Source organism: Coloeus monedula, assembly GCF_965178545.1.
Source record: "Coloeus monedula genome assembly, chromosome: 2".
NCBI lineage: Eukaryota > Metazoa > Chordata > Aves > Passeriformes > Corvidae > Coloeus > Coloeus monedula.
This window is the reverse complement of record NC_138782.1, coordinates 30,725,444-30,743,657: the sequence shown is the minus strand read 5'-3', so window position 1 is coordinate 30,743,657 and position 18,214 is coordinate 30,725,444. Positions and strand designations below refer to the sequence as shown.

At 42.7% G+C, this 18,214-nt stretch overlaps 1 protein-coding gene across 5 annotated transcripts in view; it reads right to left on the bottom strand.

Annotated features, from left to right (window-relative positions):
- Nucleotides 1-18,214, bottom strand: part of TTC7A (tetratricopeptide repeat domain 7A) — a gene marked incomplete at its 5' end in the record, with an annotated part of 166,584 nt that overhangs the window by 16,807 nt on the left and 131,563 nt on the right. The window lies entirely within an intron of this gene.

The window sequence follows — 18,214 nt, the reverse complement described above, 5'->3', positions numbered from 1 at the left end:
ACACTGCTGTTAGTTGGCTGCTTATGGCGTAGAAGCACTACAGCAGCATTTAAGATGTACAGCACTGCAGAAAGGCAGTTACTTTCAAGGCTTTCTTTGCCTCTTCTGCTTTGGATGGGGATTACTGGAAGCACAGTGACTTGCTTTGGGAGAACTCGTTTTATCCTGTCCCTGGTTTACCTCTTGAAGTGCTGTTTTCCCAGCATACTGGGGGAGCTGTGGAGGCATGGGATACCTGTGTTGCATGAAGTGAGGGACAGCAATGTTCAAGCACGGTTAGTTAGGCTTGTCAAAGCTCTATGCAGCAGTCCTAGTCACCTCGGGAAGGGGAGCATGTGGGGCAGCCACACCCACACAACTGTTCCTCTAACCCCCTTCCCTTGAGAAAAACAGCTCAAGCCTAGGAAGTGTTAAAGGCATGCCATAGACTTTTCTTCCTTGCCCCAAGCACTGGGATATTCTGCCACAGTTACCTAAAAGCCATCATAATTCCTTTTAATTTGAAAGGCTTCACCTTTCACCATCTATGGTATCTGAGCAAAAGAAGTCTCTCCTAAAGGGAGCTCTCTTCTCACAGGAGATAGGGAGAGGCAGTCCTGGTTCTTCTCAAACTGTGGCAGGCTCTATGACCACTGAGATGGAAAAAGTTTGCAAATCGTCTAGTTCAAAGTATGCAAAAATAGCAGGGCTACAATTCCAACAAGGCTGCTCTTCTGTCCCTGCTTGATGCCAGCTTGTGAGAGTGAAAATGACTAGTGCAAGACTATGGAGACTTAATCCATTGTAGAATTTCAGTTGTATGAATTTGATTTGAAAGGATTTATGCTACATGTATGTATCATGACTTGTCATTGCTGCCTGCACTGACACTACATTATGTGAGCATTCTTATTCCAGAGACTAGCTGCATTGATAAAATCACTTGGCACAGCTGACCAAGCTAAAAATAAATATATAAAAAATAGGCTGGTTTTTGGCTCAAGGATTTCACATATACACCATTTTTACGTTGCTATTTTATTATTTTCTGGCTTGGGAAAGCTAATTTCAAACAATGGGTTAGTTGCAAACTACTTCCTTCGATTGTTCTTCCGTCACTACTCAAAGTATGAGATAAGTTAAAATTATATATGCTTCAAGTTAGTCTGATCTGCTGTGTCAGCCAGCAAATAATACATAATATAGAATTTCTCAGAGAACACAAAACCTGTGAGCTAAGAAAGTCTTCTAATCACTGGTGACTATGGTGAGGTTAAAAACAAAAAATTCAAGTTGCAGAAATGTGAAATTAACACCTATCTCAAACACTTTACAATCATTTATCATTAGTGGAAAGCAGTCCTGAGTTTTCAAGGTTGCTTGGTCAACATATTTGTGGTATTCCAGGAACAGCAAGGAATGCTAAGGTGAGGGTTTCTGCTCCTGAAGCCTGGAATTCTCCAGGGCTTGTAGGTTTTACTGGTCTCTCTCTAGGTTTATTTACTTTTCTTGCTCTCAAGGCAAGACTGTTTTCAGGCAAACAGGATACCAAATGGTCCATGAACCCAGTGCTGATGATACTGCAGGCAATTTTGCTCTTAATGTGCATGAAATATGTGCAGAATCTCTTACTCTCACTGAAGTCACAAGGAGAACTGGTATCTGCTTGTACTGCAGAAGCCTGTTCTGAACTATCCTCGCGTAAATAATCTCAGTTCAGAAAAGATTTAAATGCTGTGGGGTCTGGCTGTATGTTAGCAGATCTATAAGCTCTTCTACAACATCAAGCTTTGAGCCTCACAATGCAGTAAGGGATTATACAGGACTTTAGAAATGCTTCACTGTGGCATTTGTTTAATGTGACCTAGCTTCTTTTGTCTGTATTAGTCACTCCTGTGCTCTGCTGAGCTGCAAGTTGACAGCCTCAAAAAGAAAATACCTCTGCTGGCCAATCAGCCATAAACATTACTACAAAAAATAATTATATGAAGTACAGTGACATCTTCAGAAACTCTGTATATTTTGCTAGATACAAGGGAATAATACTACTCTCAATCCCATTTGAAGTGCCAAACCTTCTCACCATTAGCTGCTTTGGGAAACAATGGCCAGAGGGGTATTTACATAAGGATGAAGCTAACTTTTCTCCAAGTTTAAAAAAACTGCCACAATCTCAGAGCACCTTGAGAATTTATTTTAGATGCAATTCCTCAATCGTCCTTCACTACCAATTTGGTTTAGCCAGGTTGGTATGTTGTGCTAAACGTGCTGAAAAAATGCTGTATTTCACTTTGCAAGGCAAGAGAGGCAGTGGGGGAGACCTGTACAGCAGGGAGAGGCTTGACTGTCTAGAACTGAATGATAGTGATGATAGGGTTGAGTGTTTATGGGTGAGAGTCAGGGGGAAGGCCAGTATGGCAGATATCCTGGTGGGAGTCTGTTATGGACCACCCAACCAGGCTGAAGAGGCAGACAGAATATTCTATAAGCAACTGAAGATTAAGTCCTACAATCCCTTGTTCTTGTGGGGGACTTCAGCTTACCAGATGTCCACTGGAAATACAACACAGCAGACAACAAGCAGTCTAGGAGTTCCTGGAGTAAGGTTTCTGGGGTTTGAGCTGGAGAAATAGAGGCTCAGACAGGATCTTATCACTCTCTACAACTACCTGAAAGAAGGATGTAACCAGGTGTCTCTTCTCCTGAGTAACAAGTGATAGGACAAGAGGAAGTGGCATCAAGTTGTGCCAGGGCAGATTTAGGTCAGGTATTAGGAAGAAATTCTCCAAAGAAAGGATTGCCAAGCATTGGAAGAGGCTTCCAAGAGAAGTATCACCATCCCTGGATATATTTAAAAGATGTGTGAATGTAGCACTCAGGGACAGGGTTTAGTGGTGGACTTGGCTGGACACAGTGGTATCAGAGGTCTTTTCCAACCTAAACAATTCCATGGTTCAGCTGTATTCTGTCTCTAGTGCTGGTTCATGTCATATTCATGGCAGGTGTTAAAGTCTGCAAGACACAGACTGGCTTGACAGGTTGTGGAGAAGAAGGGCTCCTGTTGCTTGTAACACAAGGAGAGACAGACCACAAGAGTAAGTTCACCACTGAACAGCAACAGCATGTGCTGTGCTAATATATGGAACAGCAGCTTCTCCTGACCCTCAGGGTTAATGGGCCCAGGCACATGAGAGCCAAAGCAAGGATGGCAGTGTCCCAGCATCTCTTGGTATTTGGGCTTCACAGTGAGGTTTTGGTAGTGTGGGGGCCAAAGGGGTGGCTAAGTCAACTCCCCTCTCTCTCCATTTCAGGTACCCAGCACTGCCCTCGCTCAGCTGCCCACTCCACTCACTTCAGGATCACTAGCTGCTTACAAACAGTGCTTCACTCTTTCAACAAATTAGACTCCTCCCTCCTGCCCTCACCTGGCTAGTTCTGCAAGGAAAGTCTTCTTTGGAATCTGGCTCATACCTTCCTACTTTGCTCTATCTTGGGGCACAGCCCACTTCCCAAACAGCCTTAGAGGACCTGTTCCCTTTCCAAAGCACCAGACCCCAGCCAGTCAAGATTTTCAGGTGATGCAGGAGATGCTCCTTCCATCTAGAGTTTCATAACCAAATCTGAGCCTGCTAAAACCAGCTGGCACTGTGCTTCATGTAGCTCTGATGTCCACAAGTACGTGTGTGTACACAGAGGCGCACACACACGACGACAGAATGGAAGCTGTAGCCCTGCTGTTGGCCACAGAGGATGCCAGACCCATTCTAACAGCTCACCTGTTTAAGAACAAACAACAAAAGCATAAAATCACATCACAGAGCCTCCTACCAAAGGTGTCTTCCTCCAACAGCTTTCCAATGACTAATGAATTCCCAAAAGGCCTAACTTGTGAAAAAACCCCAAACCTAAGCACTGTGTGGTTTCTGGTAGGATGGGCACTGTGAGTTACTGAAAAATTCAGTCTTGATACAAAATCTCAGCACAACTCAGAGATGGCAGCTCTACATCTTATTTAAGCATTGAATAAACTTAATTTTCTACTTATTCTGAGTGTAAAGGCTTTACTTGCTGTAAGTGGTCATTATGTGTGATTCACCTCTGGCCCTTAACAACACAGGTCTTGCTTGTGATTTCTGTGCCCCAGTCTCCCTGCAGCTTTAGGGGGAACTGCATTTGTTGAATAGTGACATTTTGCACATGGCATGTAATAACCGCATGCAATTGTACAGGCTGGACACCAGCTGGGGAGAAGTAGCTCTGCAGAAAAGGACTTGGGGATGCTGGCAGACAAGGGGTGAGAACGAGCCAGCAGGGCACCCAAGCAGTGCCCAAGGCTAATGGCTTACTGTGCTGCATAAGGTAATGCATCACAGCAGACTGAAATTAAGTATTTGTTTCTATTTGGTTCATATCTGGAGCACTCTCACCAGTTTTGCATTCCTCATTTACAAAAAGATGATGACAAACTGGAGAAGGATGGGTGAATGGCCACTGAGATGGCTGGGGAGCCATGATATTATGAAGAGTTTGAGAGAGGAACATTTATTCAGCCTTTCCCTCTCCAGGCTAAGGAGAGATTCAAATGCCATCTTCAACTATCTAATGGGTGACTGAAAGAAAGACAGGACCAAACTTTTCTGAGAGGTGCTCAGTTACAACAGATTAAGGTACGGCAAGAAAAATTCTGGTTGAGCAGCCAGAAAGAAAAAATTCTTCACATGGAGTGTGCAACATCAGAACATGTGCCCAGAGAGGTGGTTGAACAGCCATCCTTGGAAATACTCAAGAGCTCAGCTGGACACAGCCCTGAGCTACCTATATCAAATACAGATATCTGAAGCTGACCCCATTGTGAGCAGGAGGTGGGACTAGATGACCTCCAGCGGAAAGGTTCTTTCTCACCTGAATTCTTCTATGATTCTAATGTACCTCATGACATGTGTGCTAAGATACTAAGAGCACTTAATATATCATCACTGGTGTCAGGTATCAGCAACACTTTCATCAGCTGGAAAACTGCCGAGCTGACTCAAAATATTGTACATCTTGTCTAAATGCAATTTAATAAGGCATGTGGCAGTTTTTTGTGTATTTCAATTAGCCTTGTACCATGCACACTGACATTCAAAACTAGCTGAGTTGGGGGTCTGTTCCCCATTTAGTTCAGAGTTTATATGGAGCTTGCCTGGTTTACTGTAGATCTTACTAAGGCTCACAAAACAAGGCCCTCCTTCAGAGTCACATTAACCACAGCTTAGATTTTGAGAGATCACAGCAAAGCTGACACAGTGCAAACCTAACAAATCAAACCCTAAAACCCTAAAAGACTAATGTTCCTGCATAAAGAAGCAAATCTCACACAGAGCTCCACAGATCTGCCTCTTCTTTTATTGCTCTGCTCTTAGGATGAAAAGAGGAGCAACAGGGCAGTGACGTCTCTCCACACTGGCACCTATTATTGTAATGCTATGTGCTAGCTCCTATCACCCCTGTAACCCCATTTGGGAAGCTCTCCTACAGCATTTACATTCTTATCTTTGTTTAGTCAGTGCTGGCAAATAAAAGCATAAACAAATAATCTCCACTGTACAGCTTGGTAGTACTGAGATGTTGCCATTCGTGTTTCAGTTGCTTTTTATTTGCAGTCTCTTATGCTGGTCACAACCTTGGAAAGCAGGTACAGCCTGAAAAGTGATTCAGCTGAAAATGGACCTTTTCATGCCCTTTCTACTCCAACGAATGCTGAACAGGTGAACACAAGCAAAGGGAGAACTGGGCTAATTAAGAAAACATCAAAGCAGCAATTTCTCTGAAACAAGCCAATGTGTTTTACCTCATTTCCTGCCTTAGGCCATGCACTAGGAGACACTCAGCTGCCTCATGTGATATAATTTAAAGAGGTATGTGATCTACACAAACATAGGCACCCACTTTAATTCCACAGTCTTTCTGTATCTTCAGGGGAAGAACAGAGTGAGATTTCCATAAGGCAATGCAAAGCAGCAGCCTAACAAAAGCGGCTCTGCACCAATGCTGGAGAATCCCTCTCTCTGGGCAACAGGTAGAAAGAGTGACCAACTCTCCAAAGGCTGAGAACTAGGCAAAGTGAATTTTTGCCACATCAATCAAAATTATCGCTTCAGACTCTCAGAAGCAAAGAGGAAGTATAAAAGTCCATTGATTTGTTTATTCCTTACGCAGCCAATGGCTATGAAGGGAAGCATTACCTGACTTCCAAAAACACTAGTAATGAGGACTGACTTAGGCAAACGTCGTATTTGACAATGCCAGTGAAGTGCAAGACTCCAGAGAGCAACCACAAGGCAGAGATGCTCCAGCCTGTTTCTGATTCAGAAGTTCCCAGTTGGTGCCCAATGACTGCCTCCAGTCCATGCCCTTCCAGACAGAAGAAAGGATCGGCTAACTGGTCATAAATCTCCCCACTGAAAGATGATTAGCTTGAAAATCCCCTGTTGTTCTGTCAGGAAGCCATAGAGAAGAGGTGCAAATCCATTAAATTACGTCTGGCAGATAAATATCTAAGAATACATGGCATTTGGTGATACAGGGAAACTACCATGCTATACCTTCAGACAGCTTATATATGAGTATCTCTTTCCAAATTAACATTCTTGCCATCTGATTCTCATTAGACTCACTCAACTGTTCCATTAATCTTGTATTTTTCCTCCCAAGGGATTAACATTGATTTTTTTTGTGTTGAGCACACACAGGAAGGTCATACTGTTTCCTACAGGGTGGATTCATTCAATCAAGAACTACACTATTAAACCCGACTTGATGTTATTGTCAATAGAGCTGAGCTGCCACAATGCTGTTTAAGAGAATTTCCATGCAACTCTCCTGAGTCCAGCTACATCCATCATTCCACTTCACGACACACTAGACACTCGACAACTCATTAAAAATATATGTAAAAAATGGAAGTCAGGGCTGCATCCCAGGGAAGCCCTACTAACATTCAAATTCCACCTCTAATTTAAAAAACAATAAACAGCAAAATAATTACAAAATGCTTCTGAGAATAGAAGTTCTTCAGCAGGAAATGAAAATAGGAAGGCAGGACAGAAGGCAGACCTGCAAAATATTTTTAGCTGCATATTCTGCATTTCAGGTCACAGGTAAGTACATTATTAATTCAGTCACTGGTGGTCTGGGCAACCACTAATTTGGGTTTGGTAAAGTCCTGCTTTTGGGGTGATCCAGTCTCTCCCTCATAAACTGATCAAGCTGAAGTATCAGAGGGATGAGACTGTTCTTTCCACATCATGACCTAGGAAGGCTGCTTCAGAACCTCTCTGCACCAGTGGCTGGGAACCCTCTTCCATCTGCAGCAGCAACTTAGAGCAAAGCTGCCTCCTCTAGCTGATGCAGCTTTCCTCTCCCCACAGCATTCCCTCTTTGCTTCCACATGTACCTGCAGAGAGTAGATGTATCCCTTCCCAGTCTGTGTTTTATTACCTTGACAAGTCAAGCTCTCTTTTGCCCATCCCTGAGGATCACAGGTTGTTCATCTCCCTGTGGCTTCCCTCCTGCACTCCATCTTTTTCCAGCCAGGCAGTCTCTCAACTACTTTGGCAAAAACAGGCAAAAGTCACATTAGGAATACTGAACAGCAGCTCATTGATAGACTAGAGCTTTATAGAAGCATGAGGAAGGACAAGAGGAAAGGAGCAAGAGGAATGTTTTCAGCACGTAAAAAATGCACAAGTTTAGATGTCACAAAGAGCAAACAGGAAAAGTATAGTAAGTTCCTGCCTCAGGACTTGAGTTTTCCAAAGGGCTGAGGACTTCCTCCCAATTTCTTGGTCCTGGATTGTTTGTTCTGTTGTTTTCCGATACTCCCTCAACACCACCGGAACAAGCTTCTGACCTAAGTGCACTTAAGATTCTTAGTGAATTTTACCTTTCTTGGATAAAATAGCAAATAAATAGTATTAAAAAAGCCATCAAAGTTGGGTTCACGTCCTGCAGAAATCTACAAGGTGGAGAGAGATGAAAAAGGAAGAAACATGCTATTGAGCAGCTAATGGAAGAAGAAAAAAGCGATTTTAACTGTGTCTGAACGGTCAATGCTTTATCTTGGTATTTTTAAAGTAGGCAGCAGCCTATGCTTTTTTCTGTCTCTTCTATGTTCCTTCCAATTCTTTCCCCTCCCCTTCTCTTATGCACCTATATATCACCATCTGCCTGTTCTCCAAATGTACTGGAGAAATGCAGTGCATTGAACAGAAAAAAAAAAAGTAGTGAGAAAAAATGCTCACAGCATACAGGGACATCAAGGGAAAACTTGTGAGGTGGGCTGAAATGCTTAAATGTTTTGTACTATCAGAGCAGTCCAAAAATATCCTGCTGGATATTAGGACTTAGCAAATTCACCCTTGCAGTGTTTTCTTGTGCACTCCATATTAGGTAGACCTAAGAGAGTCCCAGTGTCTGTAGCTCTCAAAGCTGCAGTGCAAAAGACGTCACTGGTCTTCCTCTGGGTGGCTTGAATCTCCTGTTGACTGTCACTATTACTTGCTTAAGGAAGGAAAAGAAAAAAAATGTGCACTTTTGTTCAAGGTTGCTCCATTTTTGGAATTGCTTGTAATGACTGTTGCTTTACTGCACCTTCTACCTTTAGGTCTGTCATCTCTCCCTTAAAATCCAAACCCCCTCTCACCAGGGAAAAACTGCAGAACTGTACTGGTACAAGGGTGTTCTGCTTGCACTGAATTTGCAGAGCAGGAGGATACATTCACTGCCAGAGAAAGGAAGCACCCTCCCACCTCCCTGCAAAAAGCTATTTTTTGCAGGCGTTGTCATATCTTATCCCCAGGAAGAGGAGAGGGCTGTGCTAGAAGGTTGTCAGAGTCACATTTGCTTCTGTTTTACTCTGTCCTTCACAGCATCACTGTAAGAATTTATCAATACAGCTGAGGGCAAGGCACACCACACAGGCACAGCATATTCCTCTACTGAAAAAAAATACTTGCTAGAGGAAGAAACAGTTTGCAGATCTGCCTCCTAAATCCCACTCCCATCGCAATAATGTTTGCAGCACTACTTATATTTAGGGACATAAGGGTACTCAAAGCTGTAAAGCACATCATTTGTGCTGAACAGTTGCAGTACTTTGTCCAAAATAATTTGTGGTCCCAAATCCCACATGAATAAAGGAATCTAGACATATAACTAGAATAAGTAAGATTTTGTGCTTACAGCGTGTCTATCATCTGAAAGTGTGTGCAGATATTAATTAAGCTCCACAAACCCCAGATGAAGTAGATTAGTAGCTTCATCCCTGTTTTACAGAGGTTTAGAGTAAAGTGTGACACATAATCAGAGCTGAAAGTGCAGCAGAGCTGGCCGTGCCAGCAATGGTGAGAGCCAGGGCTCCACCTCCTCTCCAGCCTCTCCACTGAATTGCCTTCAATGGAAAATGACTGAGTTGCAGTTCTTTGCTCTCTGGAAGAGAAAGGCACACCCCTGTTGCTCAACAGTAGCAAAGCCCCAGCCTGAAGTGCTTTGATAAATACCAGGAAATGGTGCTTAGTTTGGGAAGAGAAACCTGGAGCTCTCTTGTTCTCATACATTTGCTTTGGGTGCTCTGTGTCTCTCTTTCTGAGACACCAAGAGATCCCCTCTGCAGCAGCACCTCCCAAACAGCCCCAGCAGCACGGCTTGTGGCTCCTCAGGCTTGAAGGATATGCTATAAGGAGTATCTGAAGCACTTTAACATGCAGTATTGGTTTGTATATTTCTATTTCTATGCCTTTTTACTATAACTCATAAGCCACACCAACCCAGGATCAAACAGACAGAATGTAATTAAAAACTGTAGTCAATACATACATTCAAACCTTAAAATAGCCCTCTCTTGAAGCAGGTTTTACATTCTGTTTTACATTTTACATCTGATACCATCCAAAATATTTAATGTAACGAACATAAAGTATATGTCTATTAAGGAAAAAACCCCAGACCCTTAGAAAGTATTACTAGTAAATCTTCAGTGGTTTTGTATTGTAAAGAATAGTTATTTTGCAGGCATTACCTACTGAAATTCAAGTTCTTATGACAGCAGTTTCTCAAAGATTCCCCTTAAGTAGTAGGTGTGATAATGAAAACTATTTCTCAGTATCATAAAATAGTACAACTGTCCAGTTCCTCAAAATTGCCCAGTCCTTAACTCTGCTTACTACCTTTGCCTAAACAGGAGCAAGGGGAGCAGCATCTCATGCAGCCAGGAAGAAGTCTCTCCAGAACAGACAAAAACAGGTCGCTCACTGTGTCTCTCTAGATACAATTATCCACCTAATTACACTTAGGACAAATGCACAGTTGTCCTAACAACCGGCAGATGCATTTTAATTGTGATGTTCAATTCTCTGTACACAAATATAAAAAAATGAGCAAGAAATGTCACTAGAAAATGGAAACAGACCATGGCATACCTATCTACAAAATAGCCAACAAATTGGGTAAACTACAGACATGAAGCAGCTCCTTAGAAGACAAATAACTCTATTAATGTGAAAACTATGCTCTTTCGTTCTCACATTTAAGCACAGAAAGCATTCTAATTTCAGTTGTCAAGGTAAAAATGGTTTTAATTAGCATCCTAGCTACCTTATAAGACATACAGACCTTGGTATGACGGAGCCATGATAATTTACCCATGCAGAGAATCTGCCCTGTGATTTATATCATTACTGCATAGCAGCATGAAACAAATCCCCAGGGAAGTAATGCATGTCATCCTTGAAAATATTAAGCAATCAAGCTATGTTTTATTATGTGAATGGATGCCTTTGAAAACAAGGATGCATGCACCATACTGTGAGGTAAAATGAAATAAATGAACAGAAATAATTCATTTCCATGTTCTAATCAGTAGAAACTGTAGTCTTCAAATTACCCTGATGCTACCAAATGCGAGTCTGGAGACAATAGGTTGACTCTTCTACTAAAATGAACATGAAATTGCATCTTAAGTACACAATGAAGGCCAAATTAAACCGTCCAAGACTTTGCAAAGTCTTTTTCTTTTTATTCAGCCCTTGCACTCCACTGAACAATTAAGAGCAGAAGATTTAAATAAGGCATCATATAGTTTTTAAACGCTCAAATCTAATCAAGAGCAATGCACTTATCTTAGGCAAAAGGAACATAATCTAAAAAAAAATCTGTTCTCAATCAAGCTCTTCAGCTTCTAGCATTACCAGCAGAGCAAGATTTGTGTTCTGCCAGCTAAAAGGATGTCTCTGGCAAGGAAATTAAATGTATATTTAGATATATATATCTATATATCTATATCGGACTAGAACGGCACACTTGCTGGCTGTGTTGTATTCAGACTGGGACACCGACATCTCTGCAAGGACCTGAGACAAGTGTTTCACTTCTTACTGCTATTATATATAACCATGCATTTATCAGAGATGCTGACCATTCAGAAAATAAAATCCAGCCCCTACAGGCATGAGATGGAAACAGAGCTTTGATAACAAAATCAGGTTAATACAAAACACCTGAAATAGAACACTGTATTTCTATGAAAATGTATATAATTACATGAGTAAAAGACCAAGGGGTGGAGAGGGTTTTTTTAAACACTGCATCTACAACATTGCCTTTAAAGCTAAGCTATTTTTCTCAAAGCACATTATTTGTTCTAGCCTGCTCATCTTAAAAAGAACTGTAAGAAGTTCAGAGAGAGGCAAGAGCAATGATGAAAGGAACGGAACTGGTTCAGTGACAGATACCTGCAAAATCAGTAATGGGAGGGGAATGAGTAAGAATCAGCAGTAAGTTACGCCTTCCAAAGTGAGAATAAGGTGCATCAGTGTGGCTAAGAAGAGCTGCATCAAGAACATAGAGAATTTGGCAGTTCTTTGTACAGCAGAAAGGAGACCTGTGGGTCTCCTTGCCAAAGGATATTGTGGATGATGAAAGCTCTAACACAGGTCAAGACAAGTTCATGAAGGAGAAATCCACTGGGAATTACTATGCAAGTAGAATCTACCTCTACTTTGGGATGACCCCAAGCTAAGTCCTAACCTTAGATGTACAACACACGCCTGCCCTGGCCTCATTCTTTCCTAGGCACTTCTTTGCCACTGCTGGTGAGGAGGAGTAGTTGAACCTCTGGCCTGACCTGATACAGTCATGCCAATGTTATGTTTAGTATCTACTTGCAGAAAAAAATCCTGGTAATAGCTTCAGATTCACTTTGGCAGGGGAAATGACCGGATGAAATGCAGGTTTGCAGAAAAGGACTTGGTGAACAAGCAGCTGGCCATGGGCCAGCAATGTGCCCTTGCAGCAAAGGCAGCTAACAGTATCCTGGGCTGCATTAGGCAGAGTGCTGCCAAAAGGTCGAGGGAGTTCATCCTGTCCCTCTACTCAGCACTGGTAAGGCCACACCTGGAGTACTCTGTCCAGTTCTGGGCTCTCCAGTACAAGGAAGATGTGGACATACTGAAGAGAGTCCAGGCAAAGGGGCACTGAGATCATTAAGGGACTGGAGCACCTGTCATACAAGGAAAAGCTGAGAGCTGGGACTGTTCAGCCTTGCAGAAGAGAGGGGACACCTTATCAGCACAGGTAAATATCTGATGGTAAGGTGTAAAGAAGTGGAATCTCTTAGAACTTCTCAGGGGTATCCAGCGACTGGATGGGCACAAACTGAAATGCAAGAAATTCTATTTAACCGTTAGTAAAAGCTTTGTTTATTGTAAGGGGGGATCAAACACTGGAAGAGATCACACAGTGGTTGCTCCATCCTTGGAGATAGTCAAACCCCAGCTGGACACGGTCCTGGTACTCTGCTCTAGCTGAACCTGTTAAGCAGGGAGTTGGACTATAAGATCCCCCAAGATCCCTTCCAATCTCAACCATTCCATGATCCTGGTACGTGGGTGATACCTTCCCAACTGCATTTACCACAAAGATCTTCTCCCATAAAAATAACCAGGACTTCCTGTGGAAAGGCCACAACCTACACTCATCTTGGAAAACGATGGTCACCAAACAGCCTACAGTCAATTTGTTGGCCTGGCTTAGGAGACATAAACCCAAGGGATTGGGAAACTTGTTTTTCCAACTTCAGTTGGAGAGTATTCTGTGACTGTGAACCCTTCCTGTATGGCCACCAACCTTATGTTTCGTGGTGCAGATGACAGCCAAAGAACAACTCTCTTGATTAGCACCACCTCTGTTAGCTGTAAACTCTCTTTGATTTCGTTTATGGAACAAATCAAGTATGTGTTCACAAGATCATGTTTTCCACCTGTTCATGTGGTCACAAGAAAACATTATGAATAGGGACACGTTACAAACAAAACCCAATATACCGTTCACTTTGGTTTGCTATCAAGGATAGGGATGAGGTAGGGCAGACAGCTACATGGCATTCTGATACCAACCTTATTGCCCTTGCCCCAACCTTCAAGAGAAGTAAAGAATCATCAATTTTCCACTGCATTCAGTAATATCCAAGTGTAAGTCAAGAAATTTTTTTGCTTTGTTTTGATGGTATTTCTTACTGTTTTCATTAAATCTGGCAGAGTGATGGAGATGAGGGTACCCATTTTCTTCCCTTTGAAACAGACGATTCTTTCTCCTCTTCCCTGAACTAAAATGTGTTGAGAATTGCTGTGACTTGACAAGGTGCTATGTGAGATGCATCCTGGGCAGGAGTCTTCTGAGTATCTCAGTTTTTAGTCTGACTTGCAATATTACATATAGAGCTTTAGGACTCAAGTCCAATGTGCTGGCATTGATTTTCTCCTCCTCTGAATCAAAAGTGAGAATGGTACTGAATGCACTGTGGCTGAGAACTAACAAATTTCAGTGTCTTTCTCTAGTTACATACAGGTAGGTGGATTTGTGTATCGCTTTACAAGGAGGTATCATCTGCTCCAGCTTATGTTATATTTTCTGACTTGGTTGGGCACATGTCAATTCTGTTATCACCATCCCAAAGCTGTGTATTGCATGATGTTATATAACCAAATTTGGTACATACTGAAAGAAGTAAGCCATAGTTATTTGGTTGTAGAAATGTGCTGTCAGAGGCCACAGTGTAAGACAAGGAGATACGGACTAAGCTCTTGTTTCTAGACCAGCAAATATACCTGCTCAGTAGAAACTCCATCAGCCCCTCGGAGGGAGAAGTGCTCTATGACCCCTGCAAGCAGGGCCCAGAAGGAGCCTGTGAAAGGGAGGAAGAAAGAAACAGGGCTGTTCTAGTAAAGGAAAGGATGACAGAAATATGTGAGACAGAATCAGGAGCAATGTGGAAAAAGAACCCTAGCAAGTCATATTTATTAAAGAAACCACGGTCTCACAGGATGTACAATTTTTAGGAGTCAACCCAAGTTAATTGTTTCTGGCAGCAAACAACTATCTAACCAAAGGAGTAGTTGCTCACCTCACTAGGAGTATGCTTCAAAGAGCCCCGAAAACTGATTCTATATGTCTTTGACAATGATAACAAAATTCCCCAACAAATATACTTCCTTAGATTAGGTATTAGCCAGTATTACTTACTTTGTAAAGGCCAATGGTGGATTCCTGATACAGGTTTAAGGATCCAGTGACACCACTCAGAAACTGCAAGTGTTACAGGAAGCAGCACAACTGTGTGGTATTTTCCAAGTGCCCGTGGTCTCCTAACCACAGCATTGGACACCAAGTGCCAAAGGCCCCTCGGACGAAGCAGAGCATGGCACCCACCCCCTGGGATGTGCTTGGCACTGCAGTGCTGCTGCACGGTGCCCCTCTGCCATGCAGCAGCGTGCTTTATATGGAAAGCATGCTGATTTGACAGCTATTGTAAACATCCTACAGTCACAGCAAAACACAGCCATTTTCAGCTGTGCAGAGAAACAGACTGTGTGTATTATGGTGGTGAGTGTACCTCATGTAAGGGTGAAGTTACTGACACCCAATGGACTCATTCATTGCTAGATCTGTGCCCTTCATTTAAAGCCAGCAACACTCTTCAGGCTGGGTTTTTCCAAATATAGCTTTGACAACCCAGTTCTGAAAGCCCAGGGGAAGAGACATGACTACTTTGCTAATTGATGCTGATACACCAGGGAGGCTAGGCACTGTCTACAGCAGAGTTTTCCCTTTAAGTGGATTAGGTCAGTTGGATGACAATTGTACCAACTCAAACTAATTCTCACAACCAGATCCTCTTTCTCTAAATTATTACATATCCACAACACTACCACTAGAGTGGGAAAACAATGTATCCAAACTGGGGGGACCAACACCGAAACCTGTGTGAATTTAATTCCAGCTGCTTGTGTATGTGTCTCACATAATTTCAAACCCCTTGGAACTAGTTGATTAAATCTAGTTTGCCCTCTTGCATAATCCCAGACATATATTTCCCTCCGGTAGGGGACTGAACATACTGTGCTCAAGAACTTGTATTTTTAATAAAAGTACAGCTAGTACTTGACTAATACATACATTTCAGAAAGACATTCAGTTTTCTTCTGATGGCCTCAAGGAGATTCAGAATTTACCACTTGTTACATTACATCCTCAATTGCATAAACCCAGTCTTAAGCTCTCCATGGGGACAGTGTCTCATTCAGTACACAGGACAAAATCACTTAGCTAGCAGCCATTCAGTGTTTTATTTTCGCCCTTTTTATTTGATGCATAGCCCTAAAAGCCTTGTTTACTGCACATTATTCCAGCTCTATTCTGAAGGCAGAATGATTAATTTCTTTACAGACTTTTCTATAGTGCTCATCAGATGCTTCTAACTTGTTATGTGCAATTTCCTAGCTTTTGGAAAAGCACACAAAGGAATACCATTATGTGCCATCATGTAACTACTGCCATGATTCATGGTATCAGCAGGGATAGACCAGACCTTTGCTATCTTAGCTAACAGGTGTGAACCACAGGCTGCCAGCAGGGCCAAGTTAAAGGAGGTGAGGTACATGCTTAAGTAAGTGATTTTCACTGGTATTTGCTGGCACCAGGGTGGGAAGAGCCACAATCTTAAGCAGACTGGAGCACATGGAAAGGAAGTGCTCTTATAGGTTCCTGCTCCTTTGTCATTCTCCTAAGACTGACCCCTTTATTTCACCCTTTCCAGCATGTCCACCCCTCCATCTATGTGTCTTCTCATCTTATCTTCCAGCCTTATCTGGTGTTACCTATCTTACCCTATTTTCTATCTATCCTTATTTCTCTCACTTTGTTATTCAGTTTCTTTCCTCTTCCTTACTTGCTTACAGACTGAGTCTCTGCCCCCAAATTTCTCATCTCACTGTCTTTTTCAACTCTTGTAAATTTTACATCCACCCTTGACCAAAACATCATCACAGAATACTCTGAATTGGGAGGGGCCCACAAGGACCATCGAGATCATCTCTGGGTCTCACACAAGACAGCCCCAAGAGTCACACCATGTGCCTGACAGCATTGTCCAAACACCTCCTAAACTCTGGCAGGCTTGCTGCTGTGACCACTTCTCTAGGATGCCCATTCCAGTGCCTGACCATCCTCTGGGTGAAGAACCTTTCCCTAATACCCAACCTAACCTTCACTGACATGTCAGGCCATTCCCTTGGGTCCTGTCACTGTCACCACAGAGACAGAGCAGTGTCTGCCCCTCTTCCCTTCATAAGGAAGTTGCAGACTGCAATGAGGTGTTCCCTCGGTCTCCTCCAGGCTGAACAGACCAAGTGACCTCAGTTGCTCCTCATATGGCTCCCCTTGGAGACCCTTCACTGTCTTGGTTGCCCTCCTTTGGATGCTCTCTAATGGTTTAATATCCTTCTTATATTGTGGATCCCAGAACTGCCCCAAGCACTGGAGGTGAGGCTGCCCCAGTGCAGAGCAGAGTGGGACAATCCCCTCCCTTGCCCAGCTGGTGATGCTGTGCCTGATGTCCTCCAGGACATGCTTGGCCCTCCTGGCTGCCAGGGCACTGCTGGCTCACACTGAACTTGCCACTGACCAGGACCCCCAGGTCCCTTTCTGTGGAGCAGCTTTCCAGCCTCTTGTGCCCCATGCTGTTAGGTGCACCCAGGGCTGCCCCGGGGCAGGTGCCCTCATGAACCCATGCTGGCTGTGACCAATGACTGCACTGTCTTTCAGGTGTTTTTCAATACCTGCCAGAATAATCTCTATAATTTTACCAGTCACTGAAGTGAGACAGACAGGCCTTCAGTTACAAGGGTCATTCCTCTTGCCCTTCTTGAAAATTCCTAGTGTGAGGGGAATAAGCATTCACAGACTCCTTAAAGCTTTCAGAAATACTTGCCTACTAAGCATGTATGTGTTTTTTAAAGGTTACAACTTGGATAACCTAGGAAAGATTTTCTCAGGGATGGTAAAAAGTACATTTATATGTTACCCATTCCTAACAAAGCCTAGAGACACTAAGGCACAGTAAAGAAGGTATCGCAGAAGCTTTTAAGGTTTCTTCTTTAGCCTCCTTTTCAGAAACAGCTAAGCCATGTTGGGACGACATTTTCTGAAGTAAACTGGGTCAGAACATCTGTGATGTGCACCCTGGAAATTTTTATTCCAAGTTACTAAAGTTTCAGAAAATTGCAAGCAACTGAAATGTGAAGACACAGGATGTGGTTATGTCCATAAAATAAGACAAAAATGAGAGCTATTAGTATCATGTTGGCATCTAATTCGATGGCTTTTCTAGTATCAGCAACTTCTCTGAAATCATAACACAGAGCAAAGAACATCATTCCATCTAGCTAGGTTTTTACTGAGTGAATTTGTAAAGGCTGTATTACAACAACAAAGTAATATTATTGCCCCATGGAAGCCTGACACGTGTACAGCAGTCTCATAACGTTCTCCTGACATGCACCAGCTATTCATTGCTATTTCTGTACTGAACATTTATTATTACCAAATATTTTGCTCTTTGCCTGTAGGTTCTACTATTTTCTCTCAATTATAACTTCACTTAACATTTGATCTCTAGTACACTGATACCCCTTCAGTTCTGGGGTTGCCAGCAAACCTCATCAGGACCAAATTTATGCCAGGAGATACAAATGTGCTAGCAAAGACACTAAGTAGTCACATGGACATAGAACTCCTGTACAAATTAAATTAGTCAAGACAAACTTCTAAAATCCCAGAGAGACCTGGTAAGGGCTACAGTTAACAAGACACACCATTGATGAAATATGATTAACTGTTGTGATGACACAAGAGAAGTGGG